Consider the following 10,000-nt stretch of genomic DNA (forward strand, 5'->3'; position numbering starts at 1 on the left):
AAATATCAAGTGGTGGCTTATCAGTACTGAATCAGTTGAATGTTTCATACCCTCTCCGCCAATCGTAATTCTTGTGATGACAAGTTGTCTGGCTCAAATCAAACCACAACTGAAGCAGTTTTGTCCGAGCCAATGAAAAGCAACCACGTTCCAGGGTTCTCCTTATTAGGCGGTAACCGGTAAAATCTACCGCTTGTAAGAGCACTTATTACCGCCTGCAAACGTTCAGAACTCGCTTATCCGTTGCAGAACGTCCAACATTAACCAAATGCTTTACCGGTTTGAAAAGGCCCCAACCAGTTGTGCTGAAAACTAGGGAGAGCCCTGTGTTCATGCCAATTTTTTTACACATTATTTATTCTTTAATTTCTTTATGAACATAAAGCAATCTTTGACTCACCGTCAATATTGAAACTGTTTGTGACCTTCAAGCAGACAATTTTCATACCGACTGCTAAATCACTGTTTAATTTATGGGAGCAAAAATGACTTGCAATAAGGACTTGTTCCTTATCAGCCAAAACGCAGTCAAGGCATGCTATTTTTTGAGAAAGCCGCATTACTTATAATTTTTACACACGCGCACGAATAATTAAAGAAAAAACAGCAATTACATGTACTTACTTCGCCCGTTGTGGATGAATGTTGGCATTTGCAGGCAGATCTGGATTTGATCCCAATCAAACAAACACTTATTAAGCCCTTAATGTACGAGCTCTTGCGATGAATTGCACGCCCCTTAGAACCTTTGTAACAAGAAACATCGACTGCTTTTCTTGCCGTGTCTTAGTCAATTTTTTTTTACATTCTGTAAATAATTATTTGCCTTGGAAGCCTTGCTTTAGCGGGGAACTAGAAAGGAAAAATAAAAGAACAAGGAGAAAAAAAGCTTTGAATCATTCTCTGGTAAATTCAATTATTGCGATTGTGAATTGAATTACATTGTAGACACGTGCCCGTGACATTTGCGCTGGTGTTGGTGTCATTTACATTGGCGTGGTGGATTGTTTTCCTTTGCTTATTCACTGATGTTGTCCGCCTTAGTTCCAGAAGCATATGAACAGTGATGCATATATATCTCTTTGCATATAGGTCCATATACCATAAAGTTATCTCACTGATAACTGCGTCAAGTCTCGTGGACTTGTTTAGTTGACTGATTTCGTACGCGAAAAGCTTGATTGCCCAGAGAGCCTTCCAACTGATTCAGTCACACAACCCGACTTATTGAGTTGACCCGGAGAACAGCAAAAGTTACTGCGAGTGCGAGGAAATTCGTAGGGATGGTCTTCCGCTATTATCGCTATTATGTCAATAACTGATTCAGTTGTAAATTAATGGTAACCGGCTGATTCAGTTGGATCTTCTAACTCGAGGGCAGAGAAATGAAAAGGTGTCCATTGCCGGCTTGTCCTATTTGCTGAGAGCATTGTTCTATAAACCTTATTAACAGAAATTTCTTTTTCACCTTGTTGCTCTCGTTCCCTACTAAAGTGAATCAGTTGACTGATTTCGTACAGTTAGTCACGGTAACTGAGACGCCGATTTATACCCAGAGAGCCTTCCAACTGATTCAGTCACCCGGCCGGACTTATTCAGGAAAAACAAGTGCCTCTATGTTTCAGTCCGTAAAAAACAGCAAAAAAGAGGATCTAAATAATTATGTTCAGTGAAAACCGGCCGAATTGTTGCCCATGAAAACCTGCACGTTTCCGATATGACAATTGGAAAACAAACTGTTCAATAATACCCAAGGAAAAATTCGGAAATTTATCTGCCATTTCTGCGGATGATGGCGTGAGCTTTCGTTTGTTCCGTGCTTTGTACTCTCATAAAGCACAGTGTTTAAACCAATGAGAGCAGGCGTTATATAGAAACTTTATTATAGTATATAATTTAAGATGAAACTCTTTGCAAAGTTAAAAAAAAATCTGGAGCAGATTCAGAACCACATTAAAATTTCCCAATTGTGAAGGTGGCTATGAATCTGCTGCAAAGAATTTTTTTAAACTTTGCAATGAGTTTTGTCTTAGCCTGCCAATTACTCTCCAGCAATAAAAAATGGGAGTCACCGAGTTCGTTTTTGAGATATTCGCGTTTAAAGATAAAATATAGCGTGTTTTTCAGTGGCTATCTTGTTTTCATGGTAACTTCGCCACTGTGCTACAACTTCGGTTATAAATAGTTGAAATTTCGCTAGAACAGCAAGTCAAGCGCAAGTCAAGTTTTTAAAACTGAGCAAAGGTTAATCCGCGCTCCCCTTTCACTGCCATGTGTGATGCCCATTCATGTGGGCAGGCGTAATTTTTCTTATTACATCTCAATCGGATTCCAAATCGATCACAATGCCGTGGGCACATCGTCGTACCCAAAAATTATATCATCTATCTCAAAAACACCTTTTAAAAGCAATTAATGAGAAAATAATAACCATTAGTTTCACGGGCAGTGATACAATCTGGCTACACTGATCAATGTACTCGCTTCAGGGTTAGAATCCAACACTCCAGAGAAGAATCCAACACTTTATAACTTCTCATGTGTGCCTTGATGTCCTTATCACATTTTGCTGTTATTACGCATTGAACGTTTGCTGGATTGTCAGAACTTGGGCCACAAATTCCCCCAACAAACTCAGAATAGAACCGCATGCAGTCATAATGGTCTGTGTGCTTTGTCCTTTTCTCTTGCGTGACAGCTCTGACGACACAATCACGGCACAACTCACGAAAGTCATGAAGCGTTCGACTGGTTCAATGGTTGTTTGAGGGCTTCAAGGAAAATCCAAGAAGCGTATGCTTACATAAAGGGGGATACCTTTCTTTGTTTTGCAGGTATGTTCACAAAGTGAATTAAGGAAACTTGTTTGCCCAAAAATATGGAATGGAATGAATCTTGCTGGTATGCAAATTTTTAGGTCAGTTATTTTAATCACCGGATATGTCACTCTTAAACCAAGACAGTTAAACTTCAATGACACGTTCCCCTTGACCTACAGTAGTTCCAGTCAATTCACGTTGTATTGTGTCAGTAAACCTAGAGTCTCGAATTGTTTAGTGAATAAATCGAGATTAGCGTGTGTGGTTTCAATATACCTTGCCTCTGCTTTGGTGGTCAAAGGTCGACTTTTGTTGACAAACAGCATGTTGGGCCTCAAAAAACCTCAGTTTCATTTACCCAAAAATTTTATTGAATTTAATTGCAGCGGAAACATTGCTTATTCCGGTGATTATAGTCTCGTTTGAGAAAGCCATATACCAAGATGCTTTTTGACAATCGAATTTCGCACAAATTTGGCACTGACCCCTTGCAAAATGAATTTCAAGCTTTCTGTTAAGTTCTGGAAATTTCTGGAAATTTCTAAAATGTGACAGCTTTATTCCAGAGTCAAATTCCAGCTGTTATTCCAGAAATTGTTTTCCAGTTTTTGCAAGTTTTGGGTTCTTTCAAAAGATGGAAATAGTTGGAATTTGATACATCTATCAGGTGCTGCCAGAAAATGACAGTTTCTCTTTCTTCTTTTGAAACTGGAAATAAACTAGCAATAGTCTACAGCTTGTTAACAATTTTAATATTTCTCAAATGAAACAAATTTTTAGTTTATTACAGTTTCTATTCTATAAATTCAACTCTTTTCAGATAAAAACTTAAAGAAATGTTTAGCATGCAGTTTCTTATTATGTATAAAATTAAAGAAGTAAGAAAATTCCATTGTAGAACCAGACATATGTAAAGTTTATCATATAACTATGTTGAGCTATATAAAGGCTATTTACTGCTCCTTACTTGCTATGTAATAACTATGTAACTTGCTACATTACATAGTTGAGTCTGTGTAAAGCATATGCCATTACTATTGCAATACCATTTAAAGGTCACATAGCTCTCTGAAATAGCTTATGAATGTGAATGTGATATCTTTCGAGTTAATACATTTACTTAGCTTACGCAATGTCCTTTAAAGGCTCCGAACTTTGAACATAAAAGCACTCTGTACATGGAGAAATGAAAAAGAAAGCTTTTATTCCGATGTATTCAATAGGTTGTGCGAAAAACCAATCAACGGATTACCTTGTTTGATGCTCTCTGAGTCTCATAATCGGCCTTATTCCAAAAGGAACATGATGCATTACTCTCGAAAATTACACACTCCAAGTCAGCACTTAATCCTTTCAATGAACTCCAGTATCTTTCGAATCTTGCTCTGTAGAAAGATTGTCATCTTCCGCCATCTTGGATAACACGTGAGAGACAGGATCGGGAACTAGTGCGTCCTTTTCGTTTTGGTCAGCAGTCAGCAGCATGGCGCTTATACATAGGGCGTCCATAGGGCGGTGAAACGGGCATTCCGCTCTTGGTCCAATGTGCGATGCGGAGAAGGACTGGCACGAGCGCTCCTTCCGCGTTTCTTTCTTTATTTTTGGGCCACCATTAGTGTATTATTTAAAGGCCTTCTTGATATTTTTGACCCAAAACTCAATACTATTTTGTCTGTCAAGTATTTTCGTCGGAAGCTGCTTAAATTTGACTGAAGTAAGACAGTGTCGAATGCAGGTATGTCCCGCTTACCGTGACCAAGAGTAACCGGTCGTTTCGCCAACGTGTCAGCTCGCCAACGACCTGTTCGCCAACGTATGAAGTCTATTTGCCAACGTCTAATAATGTCAGTTCGCCAACGTCCAAAATACTTTGTGAAATAGATCTGAATTTTATTTACAAATTACCAAAAGAAGATAATGTGACCTTTGATCCAAGATGAATTGTTTGATTCGGCTTGAAAATGTTCGTTTCACTCTCCCCAATCTCTCTCTCTCCCTCTTTGTCTCCCACGCCATCCACGGCTTTATTTGTGAACATAAACCGGCTGTAAAACCTTTTTATTAAACATTTGCGTAGTTAAAGAGCCATCGAGTTGAAATATGTTTGTTTGATTACGCGCTTAGACACGTTCAATTGTTTCCTGCAAATTTCGCCTACGTGTTTGTTCTACTCTCGCAGAGGGTTTATGCATTGTTTGAAACACTGATTAAATATTTCCGGCAAAACTTTTTCCTTCCCCAACTCAACTATTAAATGTTCCCCTTCCAGCCTGCTTCTCTACCGGTCTCTTTTCTCTCTGTTACGGGAAGAATTAGAAATGCGATAAGAACAATGTGAGCTCATTAACTTCACTTGTGCGGCATGTTGCAAAGGAGGTGAGAACGTTTTCAACTTAAATAGCATATTGTTTAAACGTTTAATGATATGTAACTACAAGAAAGAACAGATAACACCAACAATATCTGCCAATCAAATTCCTGCGAGTTTGATCCGGCTTAATCAGGCATTGCTGTATAAAAGGGCTGTGATTTTCTGTTCAATTCAACCCATGTTATCGAAGTATTTTCGCTGATCAAATCTGTTTACAAGAGTCACTCGAGATGGAAAGCTATTATTGTATCTATTGCAATGAGGAAGTAACAGCGAGACTGGAAGTGCTCCTCTGCGATGGCTGCGACAAATGACAACATCGACGATGAGCATTAAAGTAAAGATAAAGACAACGCAATATTCGGAATCGAACTCGGAAAACAGTTTCCAAGTATTATAGTAAGGAATCGAACTCGAAAACGTTATGCATATGCAGCTTCCAAGTATTAGTAAAACTATCTAAACCTCTTTCTACTAATCAATATCCTAGTATTTGTGTCTGATGAAAAACTGAAGCAGTATCGAAACAGGCGAGGCTATTCGACAGCTGGGAGAAGTACGAAAGGAAAGAGAAGACCGCCGCACAGTTGCTGAAAACGTGCTCACATCTCAACGGCCCCACTCGTGGAAACTGGAGAAGTCAGTAAAATTCACAACCAAAAAACGGCTCCTTTAGGAGCCACCAAGTTTGCAAAAGAATATGACCAGCAATAAACTATCAATAAAGAAAACTAATAAAATTTGAGGGGGGATTGGGGCGCATTGAAAGGTTCAATAACAAATATGGCGGTTCACATCAACAATCCCTCTCATGAAGTGAATTGCAAGTTATCTAATTGACAATTATTTTCAACGAAAAAGGTGTTTTTGGACGTTGGCGAACCGACTTCATACGGTGGCGAAACGACCGGTATGCTGACCAAGCCGTGTTCCGCTGCTTCTTTTAGGAGTACTCCACATTACTCCACTCTAAATTTTACATATGTTTAAGATCGATAGCTTTTACATAACATAGTAAAAAACCAGGTGGATATATTTGGATATAGCAGCGTTTCAGAACTTCAAACTTGCTCACTTAAAATCGCTCCCGACGAATCGGATTCCCCGCCGCAGGCAATTTTACCAACAATATTTTAAAACTATTTGCAAGATTTCACCCGCTTGGGAAAATCAACAAACAACAAATACGGTTTAATCAGGGCGCTTGTAATTCCATCTTGATAATTTAAATAAAATACGAGTGAAGCTTGCTGTTAATACTCTGTCCGAAAAAGTTTGCAAAGACATGGCTTTGCATGAAAACACCACAGAAAAGATACAACAACTTATGAAAATGTGAAATGCTTTGGAATGTCTTCAAAGATAACAGTCCACTGCAGTCAATAACAGATCAACGTGTTACCAACTTAAACCAACTACTTAATTACTTTAAAGCCTGGAAACAAACATTCCACAGAAGGACAGATGTGTAAGAACACTTCATAACATGGCAAACAATGTTTGATCTCGAGGTAATATATAGACTAAACTTAAAATGGATCATAGCAAAACAATGCAAAACTGATAAGTTATTGTAAATATCATGTCCTTGCCCCCTTAGGTATGGCTATGCAAAAAAGCCATACTATTCCATGGCAACTCCTTCATATTTTGTACCATCTGAGGACAAAGCAATGATTCCAGTTCCTTGTAGAATATTCTTCCCTGAAGAAAAGCAATTTGTAGCCTATCACTACTGCTACGTTTAAGACTCGCCATCCTCTCCCAAACCCCATATTATTTTCTTTGCCTTTGTGCACTTTGGCCCCAACAAATAAGCTAACCTGTGGCTGATCAATATGATCACATTTTGTTCCACAGTGTGAAACATAAATAAAATAATTAAGAGCATGAGCCCTGGAACATACCTTAAAAAATAACAATGACTGTATTTATTGTTAGGCTTGACTAGCAACACAACACAGAGAACTTAAAAAATATAGCATAACTATTTCACACTCAAGGATCACAGGCATCTATTTTTGGGGGTCTGAGGGCTTACTTAAAGAAAAGAAAAAAAAATTTGTCCGATCTAGCCCTTTTACTTAATCAAATAGTACATATCAATACAGTAACTCTCTGTTTCATATTGTTTTCAAGGTGTCGGTGAAAGGCCTTAAAGGACTTCTACATCTGCATCTAGTGAGTACATATTCCAGCACTCGGCAAGGTCCCTTTTTGACTTGTGGCTGTTTCTGCTTAGGTGGCCTCATACACCACGAGCCTTTTTGCAGATATCACCGCCAAGCCGGCCACGTCTGCTGAATAATTTTTATGGTCAAATATTTGTTAATCCCTCCTACGTGATTCAGTTTTTCATACATGTACTATCTGGCTGTTTCTGTGATTAAAGTTTTTAATTTCACACAGAATTTGTTTCATTTGTTAGCCTTATTTTGGGGTTGAGAGTTTGCTTTGTAAATTTCTCCCCCTCATTCTACAGACTAACCCTAACTTTTGTGTATGATGTTTCCTCAACTCAGCCACCATTCACACACAATATTCCCCTCAAACTACCTGCTAATTAGTGAATGTTTTAGTTAGTGGAGAGAAACCCCTTCTTGTAAGGAGGATTCTTCTATCAACACCAATTAAGAAAGCTACAAAGGTTGCTAGGTTAACTGCGGCTTCATGTATTACTATTAAGTAACCAATCTTAATTTCACTTGGACAGTTCATCTTTAATTTAATATGGCTCCTTCGTGGGGCACCAGACACAAATGGTAACATAATTATTGTTTAACTACTGTTTGCAAGACGTTATGTTTTGGTGTGATATTGTTTCTTGTCGCCTGTTTCCATTATTTTATGTCATCTGTGTTTTGTACACGAAGTAGATGTTTTTGCCATACATTCTGACTCCCCTCAGAGGGTTTTTGATTCAAATGCTTAACCACTCTGCAAAATTCCAGTCTTATTGATTAAGTTATAGAGACTATAATCCAAAAAAATACATTTATCACTCTTTTGTAAAGGTCATTCAAAAAATGAGGGCGCTAGCATTTATGACTTTGTAATATCTTGTCTCATACTTCCAGTTTCATTCTTTTTTTTGATTTTGCAAATTAGAAGATTGTAGGACTTATTTTCAGATAATTAATGGTAAGAGGTAACAATATTTAGCTCTATTTTCAATTTTGTTTTGAAAAGACAGAGAACGAATCGAACACCTTACGTGGATCTGTGATCAACTCTGCACAGTCTTCAGGTAAGAAAAAATAATTGGAAATGTGACAGCCAAGGCTTATTTGAAAGAAAGCTTGTCGTCTATTTTGTGCTTCATTATTCAAGGAAAAGGTTCTTCATGGAAACGGTTTGATCCTGAAATTTTAGTTTGTTGTAATATTGCGCATATTTGACACGACTGAGTTTTTTCTCTTCACGCACGTAATGAAATAGGAAGGGGTTTTTGCCTCTAATAGCAAATATGTTGTTTCAAAAAACTGTTCGCTGGAAAAGGTGGCCTTTATGAATTCATAATAATTATAGCGCGCTATTACGTGGTGTAAAAGCGAACTTGTTTTGCGTGGTTGGCTTTAGAACAAGGAATATTCATAATAATCATTGCGTACATGCCTTTTCTTTGTTGTAAAAGCCAACTTGCTTTCGTGGTTGGCTTACAGAACGAGAAATATTCATGATAATTATTGCGTGCTTTTACTTGGTTTAAAGGTCAACTTGTTTTGCGTGCTTGGCTTATAGGACGAGGTACATTCACAATAATTATAGCGCGCTATTACTTGGTGTAAAAGCGGACTTGTTTTGTGTGCTTGGCTTATAATATTCATAATAATTATAGCGCGCTATTACTTGGTGTGAAAGTGAACTTGTTTTGCGTGGTTGGCTTATAGAATGAGCAATATTCATCATAATTATTGCGTGCTTTTACTTGGTGTAACAGGGAACTTGTTTCGCGTGGTTGGCTCATAGAACGAGGAATAATCATCATAATTATTGCGTGCTTTTACTTGGTGTAACAGCAAACTTGTTTTGCGTGGTTGGCTTATAGAACGAGGAATATTCATAATAATTATTGCGTGCATTTACTTGGTGTAAAGGCCAACTTGTTTTGCGTGCTTGGCTTATTAAGGACGAGGTACATTCACAATAATTATAGCGCGCTTTTACTTGGTATAACAGCGAACTTGTTTTGCCTGGTTGCCTTTAGAACGAGGAATATTCATAATAATTATTGCGTACATGCTTTTTCTTTGTTGTAAAAGCGAACTTGTTTTGCGTGGTTGGCTTACAGAACGAGGAATATTCATAATAATTATAGCGCGCTTTTACTTGGTGTAAATTGTTTTGTGTGCTTGGCTTATAATATTCATAATAATTATAGCGCGCTATTACTTAGTGTAAAAGCGAACTTGTTTTGCGTGGTTGGCTTACAGAACGAGGAATATTCAAGATAATTATTGCGTGCTTTTACTTGGTGTAAAAGCGAACTTGTTTTTTGTGGTTGGCTTATAGAACGAGGAATATTCATAATAATTATTGCGTGCTTTTACTTGGTGTAAAGGCCAACTTGTTTTGCGTGCTTGGCTTTAGAACGAGGAATATTCATAATAATTATTGCGCGCTATTACTTGGTGTAAAAGCGAACTTGTTTTGCGTGGTTGGCTTATAGAACGAGGAATATTCATAATAATTATTGCGTGCTTTTACTTGGTGTAAAGGCCAACTTGTTTTGCGTGCTTGGCTTTAGAACGAGGAATATTCATATTAATTATTGCTTGCTATTACTTGGTGTAAAAGCGAACTTGTTTTG

At 37.8% G+C, this 10,000-nt stretch overlaps 1 protein-coding gene across 8 annotated transcripts in view; it reads right to left on the reverse strand.

Annotated features, from left to right (window-relative positions):
* LOC137970733 (tetratricopeptide repeat protein 28-like) overlaps positions 1–10,000 on the reverse strand; it is a 36,004-nt gene that overhangs the window by 10,741 nt on the left and 15,263 nt on the right. The window contains exon 7 of one of the 8 annotated variants that reach the window (XM_068817274.1): positions 625–852. The exons of the other annotated variants lie outside the window; for them this stretch is intronic. The gene's annotated coding sequence lies outside the window, so the exon portion shown is untranslated. The remainder of the gene's footprint in view (positions 1–624; positions 853–10,000) is intronic. 8 annotated transcript variants of the gene reach the window in all.

Source organism: Montipora foliosa, chromosome 9 (genome assembly GCF_036669935.1).
Source record: "Montipora foliosa isolate CH-2021 chromosome 9, ASM3666993v2, whole genome shotgun sequence".
Lineage (NCBI taxonomy): Eukaryota > Metazoa > Cnidaria > Anthozoa > Scleractinia > Acroporidae > Montipora > Montipora foliosa.